Here is a 16,244-nt window from a genome sequence, read left to right on the forward strand (position 1 = left end):
GTAATGTATCAAATGTAATCAAATGTTAATGAATTGGCAAATATTTTCTTAATATTTGATATCCTTAATCTTGATTACGATTTTCAATTAAAAAATAAATATGAATGTTACATACAATACAGAAAATTTATATGGAATAAAATAAACTTAAACAGAAATGTTATTTATTACATTTAAATATATTGAATTCATATGATAACAATGACAAAATTATTCAAAAAAAAATATTCAATAATATTTTAATTAATTTAAAACAAATACGTCGGCTGGTTCGTATCAACAGTATTTGGCACAACATCCTAACTTTACGTCAACAAATTTCATTACACGTAATAGTAGTGACGAAATATAAAATAATTTTCAGTCTAGTCCCGTAGCCAATCGAGCCGTGTACTTGTCGCTGTAATAAAAAAATGGCTCAGATAAAAATGGCAAGAAATTGTTATCATAGGAGGCGTGAGGGCGGTTTTATGTAAGCAGTGCCGGCTTCGTAAAAAACATAGTTTTGTTTGCTATATATTTATTTTTAGATTTATTAAAATTTATGTAAACACTAAAACTTATTAGAAAAAATATTATTTTTATGACTGTTTCATTATAGCAACAACGGGAAACTATTGCTACATAGCGCTGTTTTACAACAAAAAAAATAGAGCAACCAACAACTTCTTCTGAAGTTAGGGATATTTGTGTGAAGCATTAAACATTATTTATTGTGTATCTAAAAAGTAATACAAGTATTTACAAAGTATTATTTGAATTATAATGTTGCTTAAAACCATCCTCCAAGTTATATTCTTTGGCTGATAAAATGCAAATTGGCGAAGATTCGTCTCAAGTTTTTATATTACTTTCGCTAATAAACGTTCCTACCAGATTGGTCTGCACACAGTTTTATATCTTTTAGAAACTCAATTCTGAATTTCTAACGAATTATAATATCTAGCATCGCCTCAGATAATACTAAAACTATCGGCATACCTAAACATAATGTAACCAGTACTACATTTTTTTTCATTGACATAAAATCCATAATGATTCTCCTTTATTTTTGTTTGAAGAAACCTTAAACTAGGACAGCGGAAGGATGAGAATAATAATGGTTCATTATGAGGCAATTTAAAGTAAAGCGATGATATCTAGGTTGAGACTTAAAATGAACGCATTTAAAACCTAATGAGGCCGAAAGACTGAATAGTGGCGAAACCAGGAAAATTTACTTAAACTTACCTTTTGTTATATTAGGTCATTTGAATTACTTACGGTTTTGTGGTACCTTACGACCCTTATTACAATAGATCTAACATATCTCAAGATTCACTTTCGGGATCTTCAATATCTTGCATAATTAAGTGAAAAACTGTCGAAGCAAAGTTAAGTTTTTTAATTCTGAACATGATATTCAAGATTAAGAGGGAGTCCTAAAAAACTGAACCTCGTTAAAAATCAAACAAATACAAAAAGATTTATTTTAAACCAATCTATAAAATGGAACTGACAGACATATCATTTAAGCACCACTTGTGGCACAAAGAAGAAGTATTCAGTTTATGATGTCATAAAAACTTTACGACGTACAATTTGCACTCAGTGTCTAACGCACGCAGATTAGTGTCCTAGCATTCGTTTTAGACATACTTAAACTGGTTATTTATGAGGTGTTAAGCCCAGTCCCATAGGTATACTTTTTGAAATAAATGTTTAAATTATAGTGTACATATTTTTTTGCTTGTAATATGTTACCAGTATGAAAATAACATTTAAAAAATAAATATCATTTGATATTTAAGCCCATAAAATTTCATACAAATAACTAGATGACAACAAAATTGAGGAACCTTTTAATTGCGATAATTTTGGGGCGATTTAGGGCTTACAGCGAGCAAGGTCTTAAAGGTAGAGAACTAACGAGTGCCATTACAAATTGCCAGGATTACGCAACATCGTACAAGGGAGTTGGTCGCTATGTGCTAATAAATATCGCTTAACTATGTACATATGCATGGGTATTATGCCTAGTGAAGCTTGGCACTGCGTGCCGGCTTTAGAAGTAGTAAAATAGTTTTAAGGTTGTTAATTAACGAATAGTAGATTATTTATAGCGCTTCAATTTATGAACTTTCACTTGCAATTATTTTTATTGTAAGTGTCTTAAGTACTTAGAAAAAATATTATATGATTTATTCGAATACCCTATTCCAATAGGTAAGTTGTGTAATTATGTTGCGTTTATATTATGCAATCCCTTATATCGCAGAACTAATTTGCATTTTCGTTTTTATTATTTTTAGCTTTTCAATATGTAGAGCAGTAGAATAATACAAGGAACTTTACGCAGGACCGGGAAAGTATACACAAACAAAAACTAGTATTCCATGTCAACAGAGAAACTATAACTCCATGGATCAATTAAACCTTAAGAACATGTATAATCCAGTGTAGACTGAAAAGAAAAAAGGAATAAAATCTAAGATTTGTCATATTTTCAGCAATCTAGATTCATTTCATTTCCACTAAACTATAAAATGCATGCACTTTGCGTCGTCCCATTCAGTATTCGGTGGTCTGAGAATGTTCGAATTTAGCCCTTAACGAAATTGTTTATAGTATAGTTTGCAATGCGATACTTTTTGGGAAGTCTATCGTTTTAAATATATACAACAGATATAAATTGTATCCCATAGTCGCTTAAAACCCGAGTGAGAGCAAAGAGATAGTGCTAGCAGAGGTTTAGAATATTTTCCATTTGCGCTGTCAACGAAAAATGGCATTCGTATTTATTATGCACGCAATAGCTACCTCACTTACTATTGTGATAAATTCAAGTTATGTTAATATTGTCTTTCAGACACTGTCTAAAAACAGAATATAAATATTTGAATAAAAATATTACGGTTTTTTTCAATATTATTTTTTCGGTTGATATACTAAATGTATTTATAAATATGTACATATGTTACCAGTGATAATTTGGCATTGAAAGTAAAAAATATTTTCCTATATGTATATATTCGATCATCCCGGGACCGGAACAGTTGGCCCTCTTTGGGGAAGCTTACGCACTATAAACTGACTGGAAACAGTTTTTGGAGGATTTGAAATGTAAAATGTTTAAGATTCTCCTAAATAATGGGCCAACTCCAGTAAAACTTTGTGATGGAAATAAAATCTTTGAAATTAATAAATCGAGATGATGTTAGTTACCTGGAAGTTAAACATGTCAAGTTATATCTTTAAAAAAAATACGTATATTTGATAGCAAATATATAAACTACAGATAAAAACGGTTCCAAGTGGTACTTAGAGGATATACTTTTTTACCTAAGAAAAAAAAATCTCATGAAGATATCACTAAATCCTCAAGTCACTTTCACAAAACAGCAGAAACAAATCGGTGTCGTTTAGATAAATATTATCAAAGATATCCCTTCAGTAAAATATATTATCGTGAGCATGGCAATAGTTTGCCGCACCACTAGGCGTCGGTTCCCCGGACAAAATGTGTTTGAATGCAAAGTTACCTAATAAATGGTATTTGTACAAAATACAGACAGTTTATACCGTACTTTGAAAAGCATAAAGTATTTGTAACATCTACATTTAGTTTAATATTTTGTAAGATATTATTCTTTATTTCTAGCTTAAAATAATTTGAAAATACATATATCAAACTTGATGTATTATATAAATCGATTATAAAATTTTATCAGAAAAAAATAATAATATCAATCAGTGCACAAGGATTGATATTTTATTATTAAAATCTACAAAAATACACTGTAAAGATAGTAAGAGCATTCGTCACATAAAAGAACATATTAATTTATAACATTTTAAACGTCTTTCATGCATACAAATTTTAAAGTTCTGTGAAAATCGTTCAAACTCAAGATTTAGGCTTTTGAAGCTTATGCTGGTAAAATTTTCTTACATAATTTTATTACATTAAACAATTAAAGGTAAATAAACTGTATTTAGATCAGCGGTCCCAAATACATTTCGTCCATTTTTTTTTACGAAGCACCGTCATCTGCAATTTTAGTATTCTATTATTTCAAAGCTTTATTCTGTTTCAAAACAAAGTCTACATTTCAGAAAGGCGCATATTGAGTTATTAAAAAAAACCCTAGTTATTCACGATCTTCTCATGCCTAAAATTTAGCAAAACCTACCCCGTATATCACGTTTCATAGTGAAAATAGCAATTATTCCGTTATTTATGCAGTGGGGTAACGATACAAGGAGATTTATCGTCCGTACGCACAATATTACCGTTTGTTACTGAATCAAATACTAACGTTACGTTTTGTTCAGGCACAATCTATTTTGGAGAAACAATTATGTCGTATACAAAAATAAATATAAAAAATTACATAGGTTCCAAAACACTTCCTACATGTTAGGTACTGGAAAACCCTTAATTTTAAATCAATCACATTCTCACATAAACACATTTATAATACGAAGTAGGTATATGTTCTTGTAAGGATGAATAATAATGACGGCAATTTGAATATCACTTGGCTGGCGACAACGTGACAGCGAATGATTAATTTGTAAGATAACGCATGTTTTGCAAGGAATTTTGATAAAATTCTGACACAATTACTTGGTATTCCTAAATTTCTTTATTATAGCAATTTGCATATTGGCATAGAGTCTCTAAACAACGTATTTAATACATAGCATACAAAGACTTCAATAACGTATGTAGTTGTTACAATATTGATATGATATTACATTTTTTTTATTATAAAGAAATTAAAATGTAAGTTCTTTTTGCACATAGACGGTCTCCATAAAATCACTTCGAATAATAATTTGTTCGAATAATAATATGTTTTTACAAAAAAAAAAAAAATTTGTTGTACTTATGAAATGAAAAGTCGCGGTGGCCTGAAGGTTAAACGGCCCGCCTCTCATACGTGTGGGTGCGGTTTCGAAACCTGGCAAGTAACAATGTGATCTTATCCGAGTCATGTACTTTCTAAGAGTATTTAGACACCACTAGCTGTAACAGGCTACAGCAAGCCTTGGGGTCTAAATAGCCCCACAAAAGTGCTGGTGCAGAAGGCAAGAGGAAACCGTTGCAACTACCTTCCCATGAAAGTTTTTGTGACGATGAAGAAGATGAAATATATATTTTTATAGCAATTTACTAGCAAAGCAAATTACTAATTCAAGTTCAATATGACTAGTGTATCTGAGTAATTGCGATAATAAGAAACAAAACGATAGTAAACCTAAAACTTAAACGTGAACCACGTTGATGTGTTAGTAAAGTATAACCTGTTTTCAAATATGACATATTTGGTTGAGTGCGAAGAAAATATAGCGATCCAATTTACAACGCCGCCATGGAAATATTGGAAATTATTGTAAGTTGAAGCTTAAAATTCAAATAAAATATGTTTTCAGTAACAAACATTTTTATATAAATCAATCTAATTTAATCATATCCTTTATCGACTGATATTGGTTTTTTGTTTTAAATATAGAAGCTACCTTTACCTTTCATTTAATATGATAACATTTGAATAAATAATCGTCATTTTGAGTTGCTGTTACATATACAAATAGCGCTTTGTTTTGTAATGAATACAACTGCAAGCTGTAATGAATCAGAGTAGCCACTATCCCTCCAGATTAATAGCGCTGCCCAATCACGGATAAACGCATCGATTCTAAACGTCAATAAACCGATTAATTGCATCGGGAGAAGCTACGTTTGAAAAATTCCAAAGCTAAAATCTTGAAAATTACGTAACATATGTCAACTAATTTATGCTTTATATGTACTCGTAACCTTTGCCTGTTATTTCATATTTGTGAAAAAATATTTATTATTTTGATAACATTTCAATATTTCAGTATCATTCTCGAAATTAACATAAGTACCAGGACACGATAATAAAATCATTACATTTATACACAAAAATCTGTATAATCATTGTTTTTATTTTTGCCTTTGCAGGATAAGACTTTAAAAAGTTATCCAAGAATGGTTTGGCACTTCGATATTGTTACAATTTTTCACAACACATATAATTCAAATCTAATTTATCCTCTAATTCATAGTTACAAATAAATAAAAATCACATCAAATATAAATGCAAATAATATTTCATTGCTCTAAGTTAAGTTTACAAAAAAATGTCTAAGATATAATACTCCCAAAGTCAAATAACAGCTTCTGGAGATAATAAAATCTACATACCTGATTCAACCGCTATAAATTCAAAGTAAGAAAACAGTTCAATTGGCGTAGATATATGCGAGTGCGAAAAAATCGTCCATCTCGAGCGATCGTTAGGCGAATATATAGGAACTCGATTTAGAATATCGAATTTAATTTTAGTGGTTCTGTTTTTCATTACAGTTGTAGTATATATAACTATTTTATTATTCAAATAAATCTAAAGTACAAAAGAGAGAAGGAAATATATTTCGATGCGACAATGACTTGTATACGTAACAAAAGGGGTTAACAGCGTCAAGTGTACCCAACAAGAACGAATTTATGGCTGGAGTTCATTCAGAATTAGTTTTTGCACAGAGCATCGTCCTGTGTCAGTCTTACGCCATTTGCGTTGACCACAAACGGAGGTCTATGAAGTAAGCTTTTAAGAAATAGCAAGTGTTTGGTAAGCATTTTTAATGACAATTCTCAATCAGTATTTTTCAATTACTTTATCACTTTATTTCTCAATGACAAATTCAAGGAGTACTTCTTATTTTTAAATATATTCGGAAATGTATTTTTTCTAAGTTTTTATAACCTTTAGAGGTGTAAAATTAACATTTATGTAAATAGCAGTATTATAGCCAACGTTATTATTATAGTACTACAAATATATTATTTTAATCACCAAAGTTTTCAAGTTTCGTGGCCACAATTGATGACAAAATTTACAACAGTTTAAACGCACCCCTGTTTGAAATAGTTGCGACCTCTGCATTGCCATCATTTTAATAGGCAACCTGTGTCGCACACGTTTGACATATTCATAGCTAGCCAGCGGCTGCTCTATTAAATTTATTGTTTTAATTAAAATTTGCAATCCAAGATATTCTAGCTTTGAAGTTATGTATTGTATGGGTTATTATAAATAAATAATAAATTATTATATTAACCTAACCGATAAGGAATTGTTAGCTAACTTAATGGACAGTTCATATGACTAAACCAAGCCCTTCTTATGTTTTTTCGAAAATTCTTATACGTGATATACAACATCTTTAACAATTTTTAATTTTTTTATAAAAAATATTAATTGAAAAGCAAATCGATAGTCTAATTTTTCAATATATAAACGTCGAACTGTTCAAATAGTTATTGCAATGTCAGATGTCCGTCTATTTGACACATGCAAGTTGTTCTATCCGTAGTTACGCCATGCAATCAGTGTTTTCACTGTAATTAAAACTGCTTTAAAGGCCAATAGAAAGGCAATGTTATTAATAGTTATCAGAAAAAATGACAATCTGTAATAAACAAACCCATGAAAAATTACGATTGTAGCCTCCATAAAGGTTTTAATTATTTTTTTTTTCACAAAATCTTCAAATAGATAAAGAAGTGATTTGAGAACAGTTGATGTAGTAATATATGTCAAATAACATTTTAACTTATTGAACCATCAACTGCCGGCCGTTATTCCTGAGCCAAAATCAAATGATCAATATTTTCAAAATCAATTTATACTCTTCGAATATTTATTTAAATTAAAATTTATTACTGTTTGTTAAAAGATATTTTATTTAACTTCACATTTATTGTCTTCCACTGTCACGATCCCTATGAACATTTACAAATATAACTAGTCCACAAACATTTATAATACTTTATTTACAGAGTGTCTTTCAAATAAATTTTGATGTAATAACTTTAATTAAATTATAATCTGGCCTCAATTTATATTCATTTATATTCATGTTGCTTGATAGTTACAAAAATATTCGACTTTCAATTATTTTAATTATATCCGAACAATATTTTAACAATATTCGCATTTCTGGCTTAACATATTAGGCGGCATCTATTAACTATTTAAGTTCGTGGTCTTTTTTAAAGTTAAATATTTTTTAACGATATAATAAAATTACATTGAAAAAAAGCAGTTAATTCAAAAACAAAATAATTCATAAAGCAATGACTTTTAACAACCCTTTTAATATAGCTAAACATTTTTTTCACACACAAAACAACATTATACTAAACGTACGTAAAAATAAATTATAAGTCCAACATTTTTTTTTATACAAAAAATAATACCGCCCACCAACGGAACCACGAAATGATGTAATTACTTTAAAAGCCGGGCAAATATTTATATATGAAATAAACGTCTGGAGGCTGTATTAATAAAGGCGGTTTGTGAGCTCGCCGTAATAGTTTAAACAAATCCATTAAATAATATCGTAATATCTTCCACTTTGCTTTTATAACGAAAATACGTTTTCGTATTTGACCAATTATTTTACTTTTATATTTCTCGGTTCTTCTGCTTCATTCCCAGCTTATTCTAAACGTTATAAAATATATTAAATATTTATTTATAGGGTTAGTCATACAAATATGATATGGAATATATTAATATTATATTTACATAAAAAAAATCAAAATAACTGAATAAACATGCACTTATATAACAGTTCATTATATAAATATAATTATGAAAATACAACTTCAGATTCCACAGAAGAAAAACAATGTATTCGGACTGTAATGAAAACATCGTGAAAATCAAGACGGGACATGTGCTGAGAATTATTTTTATTTCTGGTATTCAATTAATAAACGTGTGAAAAATGAGGTCAGTACCTATTTTACTTCTTTTTTTCTAAACTGAACCTTCTTGACTTTGCTATGTTTGAAGAACCAACACTACCATTTCTTTTTTTTGTGAGCAATTTCGTAAATTTATCAATTTAAAAAAAAAATCTCATCTCAAACATAATTTGATTGTATACGGATCAATATATTACAATAATCTCGAGAAATATCAAAATGAATAATACAATTCTTAAACAAACAACTTACACAAAAAAAAATAAGAGCTTACATCACTGTGACATAAAAAATTATACTATACGGGTTTTTTTAAGCAAAATTAAATTTTTTCTCTGAATAAAAAATAAAAGACAAAGCGAATTTTAAATCTCTCAATAGTTATTACAAAAAAATAACTTGTAGGTAGTTTTAATTCGATAATGAGGTATTTGCTTTAACTAAAGAATTCTGTAAAACATCGTTAAAAAATTGTGTAATATCCATTAATTCATAAAGGAAGAAAGAATTGAATCGCTTGTTCTGACATTTTAATCATTGTCAATATTCATTAGTGAATTGTGAGGCGTATCACAATAGTTAAACCTAATGTGAACCAAACTTTTTCCGTATTTCCCTTAGTTACAAAGATTGTTGTCAATAGTGGGCCAAGTTATGAAATAAATTGAACCTATCATATTGACGATGAAGTATTTTTGAAAGCTTAATTACAATCATTTCGATACTTTATTTATGTAGTTATTGAAATGATTCGGTAAAGAAATATCGTAATTAAATAACGTTATAATCATAGCGAGCAGTGCATTAATTATTATGGACCCCTTATGAAAAGTGAAGAGAATAAATAGAAAAGTGGAAAACGACGAAGTAATTTATGGAAATTTAAACAATATTCTTAAGAACTTTCATAGCTTATATTACTCTCAGCTACTTTAGGAAATTCTTCGGCTGATATTTAGATTATTTTTAATATATTTCCCATCTTTTATAACAGTTTACTACATGATAGTAAAGATGGAGACAATTTTTCTTTCTAAGTACCTTCGTAGTAAATTTTGGAATTTGAGAGACTTGTTTATCTAAAATTTTAAACTTTAAAAAGAGTATTATATCACCTGATGGTAATAAAAGTCAAAACTTACTTTATATTATAACCGAAACATTTTAATAACTTGTTTTTCAAGTTGTTAAAACTATTTTCAACCAGTTTTATTATTGCACTGATATTAAGTAACGCATTGAATTCGATAAGTTTGTCCGTAACTAACTTTGAGCGTAGTTTGAAAAGTTACTTACCGCGAAGTTGAAGATCTGACGACTAATTTGCTTTTAACTAGAGTCCAGAAGCTTACACGTAACCTACAACTACATAGATGAATTACATTTGTATAAAACCTATGAATTAATTATACTAACACAGAATCCTATACATGCAACTACACTTTCACAACCAACTGAGTTAGCTTTGACTACTTTTATATATACAAACTACGCCTAACTTAAGTCACAGTCGAGTGACAGATAAAAATCGGAGGGAAACGCGTTCGAAGATTAAAAATCTTTCGGGCGTTCGTTTTAAAAAAGTTAGAAGTAAAAACTTTTTTCGCTGTAAAGGTTTAAAAATGCTGGGCGCGTGTTGCTTTTGCCAGCAACGGTATGGGACTGAGCGGTATCAGACAGACTGTAACGACTGATATCGTAGGTCTAGGATAGCTAGGAACGGACGCGGTTTCGTGTGTGTGGACGGAGAATTCTCGATTGCGATTTAAGTGCCGTTTTGAGTTCTATTGACAATTGTATACATAAAAAAATTATAGGGAATTTGATTAAATTAAAATAAAAATACTACAATTTATCTGTGTTAGTATTTTTATATGAGACAAAAAAAAACTTTTTATTCAATCCCATTTTGTAGTCCATGCAAAAATAGATGCATTATTTTACAGTTTTTATTATTAGTTTATTTTAAAGGGTATTTAACCTATAAACTTTAAGAATTATTTAAACAAATTAAAATTGCTACGCATAACCTCACGCCGTAGCATCATGTCTACGACAAGTAGAGGTGTATGTATTATTTGTAGTAAAATATCGCTCGGAGAAAAAAAATATATTTTATAATATTGAAATAACGGTTATATCTGAAAATAGTTTAAAGTAATAATGTTGTATAATAACAGAAATTGTTCAAAACACAATAAAAATGGCAGTGAACTAACATTTCAAAAAAAATCTAATCTCTAAATAATTAAAAGTTTTGCTATAGGAATTTTGAAATACAGGACTAATTTGAAATCATATTCAACTTGGATTTTACATCAGACCGTTCAATTGACGAACAAATCAGACGTAATTGGTTTCTGCATCGTCGACCAAAGAAATGTACTAAATCGCGTGCACTACAAAGCGTGTATTCCAAATTGAAATAAAGGCCGGAAGGGCCAGCATCAAAGCAATTGTGCCTAGATAGGAACCATTGCTACAACGCCATCTAGTAGAGGAAATGCGAACCGCTTCGTCCTCGATTGAAGACAGGAAGATACATCCCGGGATGCTTTTTAAATCCACTGCAATATACTACAATAGTCACAGATATATGAAATAAAATTGCTTTATTAAAACTCAGCACAGATTTATAAGTTTAATGATAACTATCAGGTATAAAGTATTTTTGGATAAGACGTGATCTTTAAAGGACAAATTATAAGCAAATTATAAGCAGTCTAAGTAAGAGGTTACAAATATTGTCATAAAGTCAATAGAAAGACTGTAAACAGCACACGTTGTGGTGCGGACAGAACATTTGCATAACAAATTGTAAGAGTCCGCGATGCTCCCATGTGATTTTTGTAAACATGAGTTAGGGATGTTAGCGTCGAGCGGGCACTTTATATTTAATGTTTATTTGCGATCATGAACACCGGGGCTGAGATAACGATGTGTGTATTGGAAATGGTCAAAACATATTGTTGAATTATATTATTGTTTTTATAACAAACATGAATTTGTTATGTAAACAATACTTTATGGACATATTATTTTAAGTAATATATATTTGCATTACTCGTAAAATATTTCAAATAATTTTGTTTGAATTTGTTTTATGTCTGTATATGCTCTTGTTTTGTTTGAGAAATCTATTGAATGATTAAAATAATCAGTGCTAAGAAAGTTGCAGAAATGTTAACAAGAATTTAATGTGTAAAGAAGGTTTATACTTTGTGTTTAATGAGTTATGGTAAAAAATTGACCTTAATTAGTTAATGTATAAATATAATGTATAAAGACAGACAGATAGATTAAAATGATACCATGTATTGGAAACAGTTCAATGGGGTCTCCTTTCCCTTTTTTCCCATTAAATGCATGTTAATATTTCTGTAAATTCTTAACACTGATATCTTTAATCATTCAATAGATTTCGCAAACAAAATGAATGTTGTAAGCCGCAGTTAAAGTCAAGACAAACTAACTGAGAACAATTTACATGAGTAGAGCCGAGTGGGGCCGGGTCGATTTCCATAACTAATTAAATTGCGAGACAAACTTACCCGCAGGTGCTGCTAGTTGTTGGAGTTGTCGGGGAATGAGCATTCAGACTTGACACTTGGCCACCGCACTCCTTTCGGGACACCTAATTAGTATCCCATAATTCTTGAATGTTATAAAATCTTCAAATTTAAGTAAACTTAAACTTAAAATGCCTAATTTTAATGCGAAAGATGCATCTTGATTCTGTAATTATAAAAAGATGACAATACTAGATCTGAACTTAAAGTTGTTATTATTTTTTTACATCGAAGATATGCTATAAAATAAAGCAAAAATTTAATAATTTACTTTATTTTAAACTGTAGTATGCATAGAAAATACTTATGTTTTTTTTAAAAATGACGATACTAAATTTCCTCGTTAGAATATTAAGATGGTCATAAATAATGATTAATGGAAACCAAAATGTTTAACTGGAATCTTACAACCTCCATTTCAACGTCAAAAGCCACTGCAAACGTTGCGGTCATTACTGAATTCAAATCCATCGGAAGCCACTTTTACCTTAAAAGTAATGACGTATATATAAACTAAATGATGTTATCTAGATAAGAATATATTTCCACAAAATTATTTTATATATGGTTGTAGAAATAGTACAACCATAAATACAATGTGCTTAAACACAATTAAATATTAAAATTCTTTTTACCTTAGAAGGTTTATAATCTACCCTAGAGGGTAGATAAAAAATAATTTAATTTTGTATGTTTAAAAGTTACAAAGTTTCCATTTTTATAGTGAAAACTAATTTCCTTAATAAGTCTTATTCCTATAACGACCAAACTGCTAAGCTGCTGCAATCGATGAGGACATTACCGGATTCAATTTCTCTGGTTAACCCCTACATTATTTTAATGTTCATGACGTATATTTGGAGAAAAGTAAAAATAAAATGTTGAGTTATTATATTAAAACGTAAATTATAAAAAATTGTGAATCAACAATTAATTTATTTCATAGTGTAAACTAAATCCAGGTCTTTCATCAGAATTAGGATTTTATTTTAAAAGAAATATTAAATTACCACTTTATTATTACAAAAGCACTAAAAGTGATAAAAAGAAGTGTATGAGTATGAAATTTATGTTATAACCATTTTATTTTTCAAATTGCCAATGCAATCTCTACTATAGTCACAGTCGAAGCCTCATTACGGTAGCCATTCAATTTCATTCGGATAAGCCGAGCCGTTACCTTAACGCTTAAGGGATAGTATACAATTATTTTATTTAAGATGATTTTTATTATATTTTATCAAGTTACTTACAAATAAAATTTAATGTTGACTATGAAAATAGTTGACATTATCGAATAAAATGAGATTTCCTTTTTTGTCTATATTGCCTTAAATATATAGATTTAATTACCTACTTTTTCCGATTTCTTTAATAAATCTCGTCCATAATAATAGTAATAATAAACAACATACATGCCTATTCCTAAGTATAAAATATGATGCATAACGTCCAGCTTCACCATTTGTAGCAAACGACGTTCATTTCGTTTCAATGGATAAGCCGGGAAATTACATCCATCCTTGACAAAGAGTCGGTTATAATTTTATTTCCAAGAACATGTCAAGAATTAAGACATTTTTTATTGTTATTTTTTATAAATCAGGAAGCCTAACGAAGAAGAGAAAGGTAGAAATCTCATTAAATATAATCTTGAAACTTATCATATAATCGTGCATTCGTCTCTAAAACGATGCCAGCTGTTTAAGTGCCCTTAGAAGTAGTACGCTTTAGAATATAAACAAGGCAGTTTTCATATCCAATTGAATTTCATTCTCTCCAAATTGAGCAATATATAAAGACAAATTAATTATATATAGAGAAATTGAACGTTATTTTTGACGTCGAAATTTATAAATTTATTTTATATAATAAGTGTTCTCAATTTTATCCTACCTCAATAAACATATGTGTATTTTACTTCTCTTCGATAACATTACAAGTATATTCAGATTAAATCAAGAATTAAAAAAATGTAGTTCCAGATAAAAGACAGAATACTATTTTGTACTAATTACTAACATGGAAAAGCTCGATATTATTTTACTTAAAGAAACCTTCGAGATATTTTTTCGATTTATAGGTAAGAATTACGTCTGCAAACTAACTTATTGTAAAATTTAAGATACACAAATAATTTAAGAACCCAGCTACGATACAAGCGAAACAAAACAAATAAATTATTTCAATTAATAAATTGCTGACTAAATTCATTTCAAAAATTGTTATTTTTTCTCCTATATAAAAAAATATACTATAACATTTCTTATTCATATCTATTTTTATAAAAGAACCGAACATTATAATTAAAAATAATTTTATTAATCGTAGCAGATTTTCCATAGGCAACAAAACTGCTGTTACTTAACAATACAGTTTGAATCCGATTTAACTTTTGATTTAATCATACTTTTGAAATATAACATTTCAAAAACTAGGTACTTGTTATTCTAAGAGAAAATTTGGTTCAACTTAGATTTTTTTTTTACAAATATACATATTTAACTTATAATATAAAAATGTTATCAGCACTCTTTTCACTGTGAGTAGGTGCACTACTTAGCAGTAAACAGGGGACTAAAGGTAATTTCTAATGAGTACCCGGAATAATAATAAGGTTAAAATCTATCGGGCGGAAATAATGCTGCCATTGAGCTAATGAAATTGTGCTAGGCTACGCTGTATCAAATAAATATTGATGTATTATAGAAAATTACTTAAAAATTAATAATTCACAATAATTTAAATGAACGAATTATGTAACTCAGTTCATTTGAGGTTGTAGAGAGGAGACCGTTTTTAGGTAAAAAATGTATATATTACGCGTTTCGGCTCAGTTTATGTTGGCAAATGAAGAATTAACTATAAAGTAAGTAGAATAGTATAATAGTATAAACGTTTATAATAGATACAACCTATATTTATACCAACTCCAAGACTGATCCAAATGAACAATCCTCTATGGGTTGAACTCTAGTTAAGGCTTTACGTATACATAAACTGTGTCCGCAGTCGGACCATCCTTTGCCCTTCAATTTGTTATGTAAATGCACCTTTTGTTCGGCAGCGTCCTGTACAGACACTCTATAAATTTGTTGAAATGTCGGGAGTTTCACAGCCAATTTCGTACAGTGGGACTATAAATATGTTTTCCAGTATTTTAGCCCCAATATCTAGCTCAGTATGGGTGGCAGTTCTGTGCGTACATTTGTACCTGCAACAACGCTATTGCGAATTAAACCATTTTTTTACACATGAAAATGTTTTAACGAGAACAACTCTGCCTGGTAAAGTAAGTACCTTTGATTATTTCAATGACATGAATATGTGAGGAGATTTGAGTTAGCATGATAAAACATCGTGAAAAAATAAACATTAAAAGAAAAAAATATATACCAATTTTAATATATGAAAAGCGAGGTTTTAATTTTAATTTTATTTACTTGTAAAATAAAATCCTGTAATAAGAATATATAACATAATATAATTTTTACTCTCGAACTCTGTGTTTCCGCAATAACAGTGACACAAATAGTAAATACGACACACAATTACACAGATAACGCAAATAAATAATTTAAAATACACTCGGGACAACCTTATCTGAAAGTGTTCACCGTGAATCTGGTGTATTATGCTCCAGACACATCGAGAAAACATTTTTATTCTTATTTAAATTATAAAGATGCTAGACGAGTTATAAAAAGTGTAATTATTACATTTAGTTTAGTCAGTTCGTCTTGTTGACAACAAAACCAACTGACAGATATTCACATGTCGTCTGCCCGTGATCACGGTTGCTGCAAAGTAACCGAAGCGTCAGGAGTATGTAGTTTTTAAAATAATAAAATACGCACAGTAATCCGAAAAATATTAGTTTCATT

The sequence above is a fragment of the Danaus plexippus genome, chromosome 15 (assembly GCF_018135715.1).
Source record: "Danaus plexippus chromosome 15, MEX_DaPlex, whole genome shotgun sequence".
Classification (NCBI taxonomy): Eukaryota; Metazoa; Arthropoda; class Insecta; order Lepidoptera; family Nymphalidae; genus Danaus; species Danaus plexippus.